General features: G+C 40.5%; 1 pseudogene; it reads left to right on the top strand.

The window, feature by feature from the left end:
• LOC147505587 (ruBisCO large subunit-binding protein subunit alpha-like) overlaps positions 1–17,008 on the top strand; it is a 31,268-nt pseudogene extending 14,260 nt beyond the window's left edge.
• The last annotated feature ends 70 nt before the right edge of the window (positions 17,009–17,078 follow it).

Raw genomic sequence — 17,078 nt, 5'->3', positions numbered from 1 at the left:
CAAAGCGATCAAGCAGTTGCCATCATATGCCAAATTCTTGAAGGATGCATGCAACATAAAGAGAAGTACTCATGTTCCAAAGCGGCGTTTCTATTTGGACAAACAACATCTATTATCCATCGACAAGCTCGAGTCAAGCTCAAAGATCCGGAAGTCCTACAATATCATGCGGGATAGGAGAAAAATTCACGGGTAATGCTCTTTTAGACCTTGGTGCTAGTGTTAATCTCTTGCCATATCATGTGTACCAAAGCGTTGGGCTGGAGAACCTAAAGCCTACAAAAGTCAAATTAAAGTTAGTGACCGTTCTACCAAGATTCCCGTGAGGCATAGTTGAGGATGTTCTTATTCAAGTAGCCCGATTTCTACTATCCAGTGGATTTCATTGTGATAGACACCGGGAAGCCTTTGATAAAATTCCAATTATTCTAGGCGACCTTTCCTCGCTACCGAAAAGCTTTGATAAATTGTTACAGCGGTGAAATGAAGATCAACTTTGGTAAGATGTCCATGGACATAAATATCTTTCTGTTGTATAAGGATTGTGATGAAGCCGAAGGTGGAGAGGTGTACTTCCTTGATAGTATGATACAAGAATTCGTCCCATTCGAAGATACAATTGAAAGTGCTCAATCTGAAAACTGTGATGAACACGAGAACCCCACCACGAGGAGGCGTTGCTAGCCATGTTCTTGGAATCTCTGCGCAGAAAATTCAGAATCTAAGTGAAGCGAGAATGGAAAATTGGCAGAGAGAGAGTATCATATCTTGAGAAGATGAACTACATTTCAAGATGAACAACGGACTTCTACCCAGAAAAATGGGTTACTAGAGAATCGGCTTAAAGAAGTTTTGGAAAAACAACGAGAATCTAGAAACTGAAATGAGTCTTCGAAGCGAAAGTGGACCATATTGATAAGAAGAATTGCCTTTGTTGAAGCCTCTTCTACACCATTATTGTCACGAGCGAGAGAAGTATGTGAACGGTCCCATCGCCCACCCCACGAGAGTAGTCGGCCCGGACATCCATTATCATCAACGTGGTGGTAAAGGGCACATCGGATACTATTGTCTGTTAGAAAGAAAGATTTTCATCAATCTTCTACGCGGAGGAACCACAAGGCCTATCACACAATCATCGGACTGAAATAGTTCAGGGGTAGAGAAGCAACTTCACCGGTAATCTTTCCAAAGATATCAAGGAGTATTTTTAACAACCCACAAGGTGAGACCTCCTCGACCTCCAAACATTTGGTCCGATTTGGGTAAAAAAATCGATCTCCTCCTCCCAAATTGATAATACATTACGTCTTGGGGATCGGCGTAAAAGACCTAAAAATTAGGCATCAATGGTAATATCCTACCTTTTTCTCATCCATTTCATTTACTTTTTATACATTGAGGTCAATGCATGCATAAGTAGGGGGAAGGTGTACTTGAGAAATGAATTTCGAAAATTAGTTTTCAAAAACTAAAATATTTTTGTTTCTATATCGGTGACATGAGAAAAATGAATTTTAATGATGAGTGCGGGATATATATTCTATCCTGCTTAGTGTTGAGTTTGATAGATAGTTGATATTATTGATTTCATTACCGCTTAGACTATTTATTATGCTCGGACATAGTTCTTGTTGATAGAATCCTTTATCAAGGCACCACCATAGTACTTTGTCGGTTTGTGTACTTCTCCTAGAGAAGAGATTTAAACCCCTAGTAAACTGGAAGTAGAATTTTTAGACTTAGCCCGTGAGACTTGAGCTTTATACCCATTCTTTGGAGTTCTTCGAAAATCCGAGTTTTAGTGACTCAACATCTTTGAGTTCTTTATGTCGTTGTAATATAGTCTCATTATTCGTTAATTTGGTTAATCCGAAGTGACATCAACTGGGGAGATAGCCATTAGGTCTTGTAGTCTATTGAAATAGAGTTCATCTTGATAAGTCAAGTAGTGAACCCATTCGGCCTTTATCCCACCTAGTAGGACCATCATGTTAAACCCTTTTGAGCCTTACAATAAGCCATTTTCTTTCATAAAACCTTTACCCGTCACCCAACTCGGACAAAGGAGTATAGCCAAAATCTTTATCGGCCATACCCATATGTTTTTCGAGAATACGAGGGACACAAAAGAGGAAGAAAGAGCACAAAAGGAAGATTACAAGGAAATACTAGAGAGATACAATAAAGACCATCATTACGTTTCTAAGTGAAAGAAGCTAGTGAAAAAACAAGCATATCCAAGTACTAATCAAGGATATACCACTGAAAAAAAAAAAAAGTTGAAGCGAGAATGGATGGAAAAGCTAAGATAAAGGAAGAATTTTTCTCTGCAATACAGAATTTGAAGAAATCTTCCAAAGAAAGAAGCAAAACCTTAGTGTTTTGAAACAACCTTAGAATCCTTTTTACCTTTCCTTCATAAACCAATACCCAAGCCAAGTTACAACCCATGACTTATCATTACGGTATGGTGCGAAGTCTAGAATAGGTGAGAGGATGCTAAAGTGAAGGGACCCGACACTTCATATGTGATTGACATTCTTTCCATGAGACTAATTTTATTCAAGTCTGTTTTTTTCAAGGTAGTATGTGGGATGTTCAGTATGCATTATTCTTTTCCCCACATACATGAGGTAAAATAGTAGACCATCTTCAGAGAGATTCTTTTCTAAAAGTATGACCAGTGAGGATTGAAAGTCGAGATTATCTACCTATGGTAAACTAGGGATTCCGTTTCTTGGATAGGAGAGTATAGGAGATTGACTAAGTACACACATAAGCCTTGATTGAGAATTTTGTCAATTTTTACTATCTCCCATCATAATCTATGAGTCTTTGCAGAAATGTATTTAGCAATGGAGATTGTCTATTGGGGTAAGCACTAAGTGGGTAAGGAATTTCTCTCTCTGAAAAATACTATCATTCTTAAACATGCTATTGATTGATTTTGTGGGTATATCACTGAAAACCCTCGCGAGACTATAACTTCGTCCTTTTTGGGGAACTTAAAGGTTTAAAGCCTTGTTGCATATGGTAAATGCAATCGCGATGCCTCTTGAAAGTGAGTTAGGATTTTTTTTTAGGATGTGATTTTGATCACTTATCTATTTTTTATCTTATTTGCTAAGAGACTAGCAAAAGGCTAGTTGGGAGTTGTGATAAGTGCTTAAAAAGTGCTATTTAACCCTCGATTATGCCTCTTGTTTAGCCATCTTAGTGGACTAATAGTGCTTGTAAATTATGTTTTAAGATTCTCAGGTGGTGAAAAAGAGTTTTGTAGAATATTAGAGAAAATGGGGTAAAAGCGAAGCAATTCGGAGCATTAAGGATCACATGGGAGGTCCGTGGACAATCATGGAGAAAGCCAAGGAATTGGAGCTATTAAATATGCGACTTGGACCTATTTTAAAGTCTATTTGGAAGCCCAAGGCCAAAGGATTCGTTGCTTAGATCAAAGCCATAAAAAGAGGATAGAAGGATAGAAGCGAGAAGAGAGAAATCGGCTTATCGTGCTGGGGACGATGTATCGGCGTCGAGACGCATTGATTGCATCTGGGACGATAGATCGGCGCCCAGACGCATTGATTAAGTCTGGGGCGCATGGATAATGCGTCGGGCGCATGAATTGATTTCTTGTAGCTAATTCCTTCTCGGTTTTGAAGGCGAAGTGGGACTCACGAAAAGTCTATTTGTATTAGGAAACAAATGGCGGTTTGGAATGCTTCTAGAACTCATTGTAACCCCTATAAATAGAGGACCTAAGTGCCTCATGTAATTAGCCAATTCACTTATATTCTTCTCTCGAACTTGAGGAGAGAGATTAATAATAAAAGATCGGTTTTAACTAGTGAGTCTTAATAAATTAGTCTTTCTAGTCTTATGTTCTTGACTCTTCTTCTTCTCGTTCTTCGTGTTCTTCCTTTTTATATGAAAGGTTAATCTTTCTCCTTCGAGGGGAGGAGATGAAGCCGGTGCTTAAGGTTTAATGATTCTTACGGTTTATGGTGTTCTTCAATCGGGTTAGTTCTTTATGTTTTTAGTTATTAGTTCCATTGCCCCACACGGGGGATGGAAGTATAGATTAAGGTTTTTATTTATTACAATTGAATATCATGCTAGTTTAGGGTTTTATTTATTGCAATTGAATATTTTCTAGTAATATGCTTTTATTTATTGCAATTGAATATAATACTAGAATAGAGTTTTATTTATTGTAATTGAATATTATACTATTATTCTCTACTTTTCTTCTAATTGTGTAGTGTTTTAGAGTAAAGGGAAGTATTCCTTGTGTTTGCCTTAGATGGTGATTCATTGAATAGCTGCCCAAGCTCACATAAAAGGAAAGAAGATATTAGTAACATGAACATAGGAATAACCTTAAGTAGAGTTATTTGTTAACGATGTTTTGTCCAAGAGGGCATCGGCACTTTCATACGATTGCCTAATTGTAGTCTACTTGTGAGAACAACCATGGAGCAAAAGGTCATTGAATCAAAATTATTGGTGGATTTGAATCTCTTGAATCTATCTCTCTCATATTCTCTCCTTATTTCCAATTCTTAGTTTTAGTATAAGTTTAGTTAGTTTAGTTTAGTTTAGCATTAGAATCTAAAATATCTACAATTATAGTTTTTAATCCCTCAAACCCCCTTTCCAGTCCTGTCCTTCATATAAACATACACTTAAAAGTGGAACGATACCCTACTCATCTTTTACTTATTGAGGGATAATTAGGTTTTGATACGCTTCTCTTTTGTCAACGATCATCATCTATCTACATCATCCATACACCATCTAAACACACAAAAGGAGGAAGTGTCAATACCTGGCGAGTGTACATGTCTGTCAGGCCACTGTTCACTGCACGTAGGGCCTCTATGGGTTAGGTGATCTTACTCATGGCAGTCTCATCAAAGTATGGTGGGTGAGAGGATCCTGCGCTAGCGTGCTCGGCAGCCCTAGGTGTTGTGGGTTCCCAAGGGTCTTGTATGAATTTCTTAAACACCAGCATATTCTCATATTGTGGTATAGGGAGTAGTGGGGTGTGCGAAATCCCCAGATTAATCATGACTTGCATTACTAGAGCGGCAAGGGGCTGACCTAAGAGTGGCATGTGTGATAATATCAAAAGAAAGGTAGCGATGCGAAGTTACCCTTTTCACTCGGGAGAATCGAGAGAAGGTGGAGGAAGGTCTTGTTGATGTCGGAAGGCTTCGAGGTGCCAATGGCGTTGGTCCAGCCATTGAGTCTTTGCTAGCTGGTTCCGTCGCGACCGAAAATCTGGCGCATTTTCCATCGATGTTGTACTCTCCCTCGATAAAGCGTGTCGAGCAGCATTAGGTCGTAAGTCCGTGGGTACCGCGGACCGCTGGAGGTCGATGCGTGGTCGACCCGATTGGAATGCCGTGATCGGGAGAGCAACACCGGTGTGACTTCGTGGCGCACACCCTCGACGGTGACCCACAAATGGTCGCCATTAAAGCTTCCATTGTCGTAGAATTTCATCACCAAATCCTTGGAATAAAGCCCTCCATTGGCATATAACAAACTCTCCCATCCTCTAGAGTGAATTTCATGATCAAAGAATGGTGCAAACATCCCGTTTTCGAACAAATTCCCAAAAAAAATTTCAACACAAATCTGCCTGTTTCCGGCCATTTCTAGTTGTATAGAGAGGATGGATATTGATTACTGATGAGGGGGAGAATTGGGATGATCTGACGGAAGGGATTCTTGTTCGGAGCTGTGAGGGTCTCGCGCGAGACCTGGTTTTAGTGTGGGCCTGTCTCGTGCGAGACTGATTCGAGAAGGGGCAAGATCCGGTTTTTTAGGAAGACGAATCGTGGATTTGTGACGCGTGTTATCGGGTTGTTTGGGTTTAAATGGACCGAGAAATCGATATTTTGGTTGGGCCTAAAATTTTCTCGAAGCCCAAATCAAGCCTAAAGCCTGATTTAAACCTAAAAATCTAAATGCGTACCCACGACTCGTTTGGACTCCGAATTGGACGAATGAGATATCAAAACGATCGGCATGAAAAATTCTATCCAATTGTGTGAGTCATTCTTGAAAGTCACATTTTTTTTTTTTTTTAAGAGAAGGAAAGTGTAAAGGTTTTATTTACATACAAGGGAGATATACGTGAAAAACACTAGATGTCTAGGGGAGTCACCATCTTAAATCATAGACAATTGTCATGTCGGCTCTGGAGCGAACCCAATCCAGCCAGACTGTGGCTTCACCTCTATGTATTATGGGGTTAGGGGCAGGACGGTACCATCCTGGACCGTGCGCGCTACGGTCTAATAAAATTGCCCTTTTTACATACGGCTATCCTCAAACCGCCCCAAGGGACTCAAAGTAACCAATTCTAGGGTTGGTCTGGTGGAATCCATTGCCCGTTTGTGTTCCAAGTATGCAACATCTGAGGTTTGACACGAATCCCTTGTGCAAAACTTAATGCAAAGGGAAAAGGTAACAAAATAAACATATTTACAAGGTGAGTCTTTTAACGTCAGATCCTCAAGACGAATCCAACACTGTGGGAGAAAGCGGCGCGCGGCGGCGAAGATTATCTGCTTGGCGGTGGTGTTAGACAAAAGTATACCTTAAAGCTGGCTAGTATCGGATAGGAAGTCGGGCCTGGAAGCGAAGGGTGTTGGCAATGCATACACCAGCCCATCCTTCGGCGCAAGACGTCGTTTCGACGAGCAAAAGAACTACGACCATTTCCTATTTCGTGATGAGTGAGACTTACACCAAATGATTAGCTGAAGTTCAGCGAGGTAGAGAGTAGAAAAGGGAAGAGAAGGAAGGAGGTGAAATTTTAGGTACCCATCGTTTACGAAAAGCCACGTTTGCTCGTGTTCTGAAGAAGACATTTATACTCGGTTACGCAAAAGAGTTTTTCGTGGACTAAGGTTCGGCTTGCAACCACACACTTCAAAGAACTTTGGAGATCATAAGATAGAAGATGGCCCGGCTACCAAAATGGCGTACCCTCTATAGAAACAAGATTGAGTGCGCCAAATGAAACATCTAGTCGATTAAACTGGATTTACGAAGAAGAGTCGTTCAACATCCGGTGGCGTAATTGTGGTAATGTTTTAGGCGTTGTCCATTGACTTGAAATTATTTGTTATCTTTTGGATTAAGCAAAGAGATTGCCCCATAATGTTTCACAGGTGACATAATGAAAGGACCGGACCATCGTGTTTTCAATTTACGGGGAAAGATGTGTGTAACTGGAGTTGTACAATAAAACTTTTGGCCAATTTTGAAATCCTTACGTAAAATGTTCTTGTCGTGCGCTCTTTTCATATTAGCTTTGTAGGATTTTGAGAGATCATAAGCATCACTCGAATCTCCTCCGGCTCATTTAATTGCAGTTTTAAGCTTCGCTTTGCCTCGATGATATTGTAATTGAGGCTTTTGATGGCCCACAAGGCACGGTGCTCAAGTTATTTGGCGGATGACAAGGTTTTCCAAAACAATGCGGTAAGGAGACATCCCTATAGGTGTCTTAAATGATGTTCGGTATGCCCACAAGGCATCCGATAAAAAGCGAGAGATCGATCCTTTCTTGATGGGTTGGCAGTTTTTTCTCGAATAGACTTTATCTCTGTTGGAGACTTCCACTTGGCCACTTTCGTTTGTGGGTGGTATGGAGTAGCAACCTTGTGAGTAACTCCATATTTCTTCATTAAAACCTAAAAAATTTTGTTACAAAAATGTGTACCCCATCATCGATGATAGCTTTGGGAACACCAAAGCGAGAAAATGTTTTCTTTTACAAATCTCATGACAGTCTTATGGTCATTTGAGCGACATGCGAGTGCCTCAATCCATTTGGACACATAGTCTACAGCGACTAAAATGTATAGAAAACCTTGAGAAATAGGGAAGGGTCCCATAAAATCAATGCCCCAAACATCAAAAATTTCCACAATCAAGATAAGATTTAGGGGCATCATATTTCGTTTGGTAATTCGACCTAGGTGTTGACAACGAATGCAAGCTACGCAATGTTAGGTGTGCATCGCGAAAAAGGGTAGCCCAGTAAAACCACATTGTAACACCTTGGCGCGTTTGCTTTCCCTTTGAAATGACCTCGCATAAAGATTGTTCATGGCAAAAGGATATCGTCGGTGTGTTCCCGATCACGGAATCGGTGACGAATGAGTTGGTCGGAACAATACTTAAAGAGGTAGGGTTCATCGAAATAATATTTTACGGTGGATAAGAACTTTTTATGATCGGGACTTGACCAAAAGGAGGGACTTCCTCGGTAACTAGGTAGTTAACGATATCCGCGTACCATGGAGATGAGAAAATAGAGTACAAGTATTAGATGCGGGAAGGAATCATTGATAACCGAGAATCACTATCGATGTCACCAACCAACCTTGATAAATGGTGAAACTCGACATTTTCGGTTTCTTTCTTGTCTTTGATTTCGGGGTGAATTCTTGTAAGAGAAGGATCAGTGGAACAATCGTTGTTTTCGTCCTTTTCGCGGTAAGTACCAAATTGCGGCATGGTAGGTATATCACGATGGTCGATGTTCCAACTAGGTAGAGTGAAACTTATCCAAGGCATAGACAACGACTAGGAACTCTTTTCGGTTGTGGGTATAATACGTTGGCGTCGTTAAAAGTTTTACTAAGCGTAGTAAATGACAACGGGTTTGTCGTCACATCGTTGGCCTACCGCGGCACCAATAGCAAAGTCGCTAAGCGTCACACATCGATTCGAATGGTTGAGACCAATCGGGGGTTGAATGATAGGGCGGTAGTCGGACCGGTTTTAGAGTATCAAAAGCTTGTTTGCAATTGAAATTGAAGTCGAATACTGCATCCTTAAGCGAGGAGATTGGTTAAAGGGTCGAGCAACTTTAGAAAAATCCTGAATGAATCTCTGTAAAACCGGCGTGGCCTAAAAAGCCGCGGATATCCGAATGCGTGGGAAGGGTGGCGAAGAAATTTTAACAATTTTAGCTTTATCAACCTCTATCCCATCTTTTGAAACAATATGACCTAGAACAAGTCCTTTGGTAACCATGAAATGACACTTCTCCCAATTGAGTACCAGATTTTTCTCTTCGCAACACGTTAAAACTTTGGAAAGGTTGGATAAACAGTCGTTAAAGGAATTTCCATAAATGGAAAAGTCGTCCATGAAGACTTCCATATAACGTTCCACCATATCACTAAAAATGTGAAGCATGCAACGTTGGAAAGTGCCTGGAGCATTACAAAGACCAAAAGGCATTCGATGCGTATGCAAAGGTTCAAAGGGACATGTGAAAGTTGTATTTTCTTGATGGTAGGGATCGATGACAATTTGGAAGTATCGGAATAGCCATCAAGAAAATAGTAGTAAGCATGACCGCTAAGCGTTCTAGCATCTGGTCAATGAATGGGGAGGGAAGTGATCTTTCACGGGTTCGGCATTAAGTTTGCGATAGTCGATGCAAATTCTCCATTTTAAAGGAATGCGAGTGGAGATGCACTCACCCTTTTCATTTTGCACAACTTGAATGCTGGACTTTTTTGGGAACAACGTGGGGCGGGACTAACCCGGTCACTATCGAGATAGGGTATATGATACCGTATCAAGTAAAGCGTAGAACTTTCCTCTCGACTACTTCCTTCATTGCGGGATTAAAGCGCGTTGTGGTTCTCGTGATGTCTTTGTGCCGTCATCAAGATGTATCACGATCGTGCATATGCTAGAGTCTATTCCCTTGATATCATCTAAGGACCATCCGATAAGCGGGCGGTGTTCACGAATGACATGAATCAAGCGTGTCTCTTCGATGCGTAGTCAAGTGAGCAGAAATTATTATAGGGTGACTACCATCGGGATCGAGATATGCGTACTTCAAATCAGGGGTAGAGGTTTTAAATCCGGAGTTGGAGGATTAGGGATCAAGGATTCGTGAGGGATCATCTCTTCAATGGAAAAAGCGAATCGGTCCTTCGAATTAGTTTACCGAAGCATTAGGGTCAAATAGTGAGTGCCGACTCTAATAATGCATGGACATCCCTTATGTACGAAGTCATCATCAAACTCCGGATTATCAAAAGAAAGAAATTGGTGTATCTAAAATGCGGGGAAAAGAGTTTGTGAAATAATCATGTTCGGACTATCAACAAAGCTAATCTAAGCCCTCCATTATAGGATCGGAAACTGTTTCATTAATTTGAACACGTTGAGTTAAATGAGAAAAGGTTCGAAAAGACAATGTCATTGAACCGTCCGACAATTTATGAGGCGTTGGCGGTTGCAAGGAAAGGGCGTCCCAAGATGATAGGGATGGAGTCACGAGGCTACGCCGGTATCTAGAATGACAAAATCAAGCTGGGTAGTAAAAATCTTGGACCTTTACTATAACGTTCTCTACTATGCCTTTTGGGTACTTGATGGGCGATCCGCGAGTTGCAGAGTCATATTGGTAGGTTTCAATTCATGAAGACCTAACTGCTTAAATAAGTAGTAGGGAAGTAGGTTAACAACGGCACCTAGGTCTAAAAGTGCGATAGCGGTATACTTGTCGCCTAACTTGCATAAATACGGTTGGTCGACACGGGTCCTTATGCTTTACCACACCATTGGTAGTGGCAATTGAGGAAGCGCTTTCGATGAGGAATGCTTGTTGAGGTACATTAAATGCGTCGTTTGGTGGTGCACATGTCCTTCAAAACTTGGCATGCTTGGGCAAATGCTTTTAAGCGCATCTAGGAAAGGTAAGTTTATGGTCAAATTTTTGAAGGTTTCACGGATCTCATCAAAATGTTCGTCATGTTTGTTCTTTTTACCAAGCGGGCAGGGAGCGGAGCTTTTGGACGGAATCGCATATAAGGATCGAGTGGTATCTTTTCCTAGGGACGTGGGTATAGATTTTGAAGGTACAACTTCGTCCGTTATAGGTTGCGAGGTAGGAGTTGGAAGGACGTTAGTCGTGGCTTCCGTCGATTCCTCGTCTGGCATACGTATATTATTGTCGATGGTTCGGCCAGAACGAAGAGTGGTAATGGCATTTACCTCACCCTGGCTTGGATTACTAGGTCCTGGTGCATTGTTGAGTTCAAAGGCAGTGTTTGTAGGCTTAGGGTTTGGAACTGCTTGGCCAGGGAACACGCCCTTTTGACTTTTATCCTGAGCTAACAGCTGAAGAGACTATTGGATAGAAGCTAGGATTTGATTATGTTGATTCATGTATGTCAGGAAAGTTTCAGCCGTTTTATCGGTTGTGGATTGTACCAAGGGGCGGCGGGGAACTAGTTCCACGGTTATTATTCACGGGTTGATTTTGGTAGCTATATCCTTGGTTGGCGGGAACAAGCTTGCGGTTGTTTTGGTATCCCATATTTGCGTTATTGGGAAAATTACTTTGCCCTTGCTGAAATTGTGGAGGATTTCCTGACGATAGGAATTGTAGTTAGCGGGTGGTGATGACAGAGCGTTGTTGCCACACGAAGGAGCTTGTTGTTGGGCGGGGGTGCCCAAGCTAAATTCGGATGTTGTCGCCAAGGTGCATTAGGGATGTTGAAAGCACAAGCCTCTTCAGAAGGTTGGGGAGGACACTCGTATACCAAAGGACAATAAGAATCGGCGTGCTCAGGACTTAAACAAAGAGGGCATGGGGAAGCGTTGGCGGCCATGACCTGTTTGGGTTTTTGTTCATTTACTTGTACCGAAAGAGCATCAACCTTTTTGTTTAGGGACTCGATTAAAGTTTTTAATTCCGGATCGGGTTTGACCTCAAACATAGACGTAACTTTGGTAGGAGTATCTTTAGAAGATCTAGAAGAATCAGTGTTTCCCCAATGGGCCGGGTGCTTCGTGAGGCCTGTTTCTCAAGAAAAGTGTATGCTTCAGTAGCGCCCTTGTCCATAAAACAACCGCCGTTCATGATATCTAATGTTTCCTTTTGATGGTCAGAGAGACCATTAAAGAATGAACGGACTAATACCGCGGTGTCGAGTTGATGATGGGGACATTCGAGAAGTAGATCAGTAAATCTGCTCCACACTTCCGAAAAGGATTCCTGGGGGTGCTGGCGAAAGAATTGAATCTTTTGAAGCATTTCTGTAGTTTTCTTCTGAGTATAGAACTTTATCATGAATGCTTGAACAAGTTTGGCCCATGTGTCAATGGATTGCGGCGCTTGTCCGGCGAGCCAAATTGAAGCTTTATCAGCTAAAGTGAAGGGAAACAACCTAAGCAAGACTTGTTCGTTGGTAACGGTCGGATGGCGGAAAGTGGTGACTACTTGTTGCATCCGACGAAGATGATTGTCACGGTTTTCATGGTCAACCCATGGTAAGCAGGTAACAAACCGAAAATGTTTGGCGGAATCTGAAAATCACCTACAATCGCATCGAGTTTAATGCGTGAAGCGGTCCTTCTGTAAAGGCGATATAGAAATCGAAAGGGGTTTCTCATTTGTGAATTTTCTTCAACCATAATTAAAGGAGATAATGGAAGCGGAGATGTTTGGCGAGGTTGATTCACGGAGGAGGAGGAACTATGCCTAGGAGATAACATAAGCGGTTGTTTCTTGTATTTTCGGCGATGATATGTAAGTTCTAATTCCTTATGTTTACCGGACCGTAGTCTCATACAAATATAAATTTTAATTTAAGGTTCATAAGGAATGAATAATGATTTGGAGGTTTTAGAATTTAGGAAGGAGGAGTTGAAAGCACGTCTTCACGGTACATTTACTAACTTTCGGCGGGGGAAGCTAGGATAGCGTGTGAATATTCAAAGCGTGTCAGTCACTGAGAGAATTGAGGGAGGTTGTTGTGCTAGCGTTCCTTAATTAGGCAACCTCAATTTTTTTTTCAAGTTTCTAGGCAGCGACACTACTAAAAAAAAGGGTTTTATCTCTGTTCTAAAATTAGCCTTATCACCGGTTATGATAAAGAGATAATATGTCCTGTAAATGAGATAATATGTCCTGTAATTAAGGTACTAACTTTCGAGTATAAATCTGTTAAGCCTCTTACTTAACAGAGATAAAATATATGGATTTTACCAGCGGTGGATAGGAAGGCTGATATAATAGAAAATTTCATTTATCTCACCATTGTGGAGCGGATATAATAGGAAATTTCATTTATCTCACCATTCTAAAACCGATATAATAGGAAATTTAATTTATCTCACATTGAACCGATATAATTGATATTAAACCAAATATCTAGGCACTAAAATGATATAATAGCTATTATACCAAATATCTCGGCACTAAAATGATATAATAGCTATTATACCAAATATCTCGGAATAAATTAAAGAAAGCGAAATCCCAAAAAAAATAGAAGTCCAAAAAATTGAACTCCGCTCTGATTACTCTCTATCTCGGCCGGGGAATATCATTCACGAACTCGCGATAATGGCAAGCTGCCATTCTAATCCCAAGTATCTAAGCTCTCTGCTATCTCTTACGTTTATTTTTTAATCCCAACTATAAATTTCGATCTCCACTATATATCTCTTCGTGTATTTTTAATCCAGCTATCTGCAGCTCTCCACTATCCGTGTATTTTGCCCTCTTCACCTCTCGCACCAAGCGACTTCGGAAACAATTCAAGTTCCACTACCCATTTCAACTCCACGGCGGTTTAACAACTCTTATGGGTTTTAAAGGTACTAAAATTATCTTAGATTAAGCTAGGAGATTATATAGTGTTCAAAACTAGTCAGATTTTTGAAAATTCATGTATAAATAAGTTAGTGCCTAACCTTTATAAACTGATTTGCAGTTTTTCCATCGACTATTCATTCCTTGTTAAAACAAATTGGATCGAGGAGGTTACGGGTAGATCTGCCTCAACTTGATTTGCTTTTGTTAAAAAAAAGAAGAGAAGATAAATGCGCTAATGCCCTCACCACTTCATCCATCCTCAATTCCCAACTCGGGGAAGCCTTAGTAATAGGACAAATCGGAGGCGAGAGCTCAATTGTAGACCATTTCTTTGCGAGAAAAGCAACCGGGTTTGTTATGCGTGCAAATGCTAAGGAAATTGCTTTTGGTGGGGCTTCAAGGAATGACTCTTGTTTTGGAATTGATAAGCTTGTTGATGCCGTTGGTGTTACCCTTGGTCCTAGAGGTATATCATTTATATCGATTGTTCATGTTTTGTGATAGATATATGCTTAAGAGGTATATAATGAAACGGGGACCTTATAGAAAATGTTTTAGTTTGGTTTGCCTATGTCCACTAAGTTCTATCTGGATATCTGACTTCTTTTAGTAATACCATTCATTGGTCTCAAAATTCTTGTTTTGCTATCTTTCTTGTATATTTTGAAGGAAGGAATGTGGTGTTGGATGAATATGGTAGCCCAAAAGTGGTGAATGGCCGGGTAACAATTGCTTTCGGCAATTGAACTTGCGAGATCTATGGAAAATCTTTGTGCGGCTCTCATAAAGGGAGGTAGGATATTCTTTCTTTAGATGCTTTCGTTTGTTGGCATCATGATTTGTTATGTCTAAAATCACCCTCGATTTTTCTAGTTGTCTTGTTAAAATCTTCTCTCCTATATTTCCCCTTTTCCCAAAAGCATTACACATAATTATTTTGTTTCACATCGCTAGTGGTTGTTATTAGCATATATTTTGGCCCTTCTCCTTTCTTTTGATTTTTTTTTAGTTTTATGCAGGAGGCATTGATGTGTGTAATCAAATTTGTAGAAATTATATAGTGTTTCTGCTTTGGACAAATGATTTCATCAAAGATACCACCGCCGTTTTTATGAGCAGAAAACCATCTTACGGTGATTATGCTCTCTAGCTATTTGAAACTTGAAATCATTAGCCATCATTAATATTCTATCGAAAGTAGAAATGGCTCTTTTCACATTTAAAAGTTGAAGAAAATGCTTGTTTTGCAGTGCTTGGTTTAAGAGCTGAGTGTTTTTTTTGAGATATAGGATTAAGAGAAAAAACATATAGGTGCATTCGAGATTTTACTATGAATAGTAACTGAAATTATAATTCGGGACTTTTTTCTTTGTTTTGTTGAGGAATTGAGATTAAAACTAATATTTAATGAGTTTTACAATTTGGAATTATTGAAAAGTTCCTGGAATTCCAATTTTATGTACTTACTTTGATGGAGTTAAATTTCTGTGTGGGGAGAGAGACTTTTGTAACATTTGTATTTTCCATCTTACGGGTTGTAATTTGTCACCCTCTATTTAGGGTGAGCACTTGTCATCATAACGATTCACATTTTTACGGGAAGTGCTTGTTGGGCATCTCGGATATATACCAACTTTGCTCCTGCAGTCCTGCTCTTGTGTGTTGCCCTTTTTAACTTTTCTACTCATTATAGTTTATGATCATGAAAGCAAGCGATGATCACTGAACACTATATATTTTCTGAACTAATGTTAGTGTTTTTCTCACTATAGTAGGATGAGCGATGAGGCATAGCGATTATGAGCATAATAATGATTTTTTGCTTGGTGTTTGGCTTGTCTGTGATGATCGAACTTTAAAATTTAGTTATTGTGTTCAACGTGTATGCTATATGTATTATTGGTAGTTTTATTTAGCATTGTATGTAACACAACTACTCCTTCGACAAAAGGTTGCAAGTAAAACAAATGACTCTGCTGGTGATGGGACAACGACAGCATCTGTTCTTGCACGAGAAATCATTAAATTAGGGTTGTTGAGTGTTACATCTGGTGCAAATCCCGTCTCGATTAAGAAAGGAATTGATAAAGACTATACAGGGTCTAGTGGCAGAGCTAGAGAAGAAAGCAAGGTCCATCGAAGGTCGTGATGACGTAAAAGCTCTTTGCCACTATCTCTTTGGAAATGATGAGGATATTGGTATCATGATTGCCGATGCTATCGATAAGGTTGGGGCTGATGGTGTTTTGTCTATTGAGTCTTCATCATCGACAACGGTTGATGTCGAAGAAGGAATGGAGATTGGCCGGAGGGTATATCTCCCCACAATTTGTGACAAATCCAGAGAAGTTGATTGCTGAGTTTGAAAATGCAAAGGTTTTGGTGACAGATCAAAAGATTTCATCGATAAAAGATATAATTCCTTTGTTGGAGAAGACAACCCAATTGCGATCTCCACTACTTATTATTGCTGAAGATGTCACTGGGGAGGCTTTGGCTACCCTTGTTGTGAACAAGCTTCGAGGTATCATCAATGTAGCTGCAATAAAAGCACCAGGTTTTGGTGAGAGGCGAAAGGCTCTTCTTCAAGATATTGCCATTCTAACAGGAGCTGAGTTCCAAGCCAGTGATCTGGGCTTGATGATAGAAAATACTGAAGTTGAGCAGCTTGGAATTGCGAGAAAGGTGACCATCAGCAAGGATTCAACCACAATAATTGCAGATGCTGCGTCAAAAGATGAGATCCACGCTAGAATAGCTCGGATAAAAGGGAGTTGTCGAGGCAGATTACGTGTATGATTAAGAAGCTGGCCAAGAGAATTGCCAAGTTGTCGAGGTGGAGTTGCAGTTATAAAGGTGGGTCTTTGCTCAGAAACCGAGCTTGAGGATCGTAAGCTCGGATTGAGGATGCAAAGAATGCAACTTTTGCTGCCATAGAGGAAGGGATCGTTCACGGTGGTGGTCTTTGCATTGGTTCACCTATCAATGTTTGTTCGCAATTAAGGAAAAATTTGATGATCTTTGATGAGCGGCTGGGTGCGGACATTGTGCAAAAGGCACTTGTAGCTCCTGCATCTTTAATAGCCCACAATGCGGCGTTGAAGGAGAGGTAGTTGTTGAGAAAATAAAAGCGAGGAGAATGGGAGATTGGATATAATGCAATGCCGGATAAGTCACGAGAACTTAATTTAGTGCGGGGTAATTGACCCAACAAAGGTGACAAGGTGTGCTTTGCGAGAATGCGGCTTACGTGGCGGGGATGGTTCTAACTACACAAGCCATTGTGGTTGAGAAGCCAAAAGCGCCAAGGCATCTGCAGCAACCCCACAAGGGCTTACGGTATGATTCGTGTTTCTTGAAGTGAAGTTACCACGAGAGATTCTTATTGTGTTTTCGCCAAAGAGGTCTTGGTGGA

Source organism: Coptis chinensis, chromosome 4 (assembly GCF_015680905.1).
Source record: "Coptis chinensis isolate HL-2020 chromosome 4, ASM1568090v1, whole genome shotgun sequence".
NCBI lineage: Eukaryota > Viridiplantae > Streptophyta > Magnoliopsida > Ranunculales > Ranunculaceae > Coptis > Coptis chinensis.
This window is presented reverse-complemented; position numbering and strand designations above follow the sequence as displayed.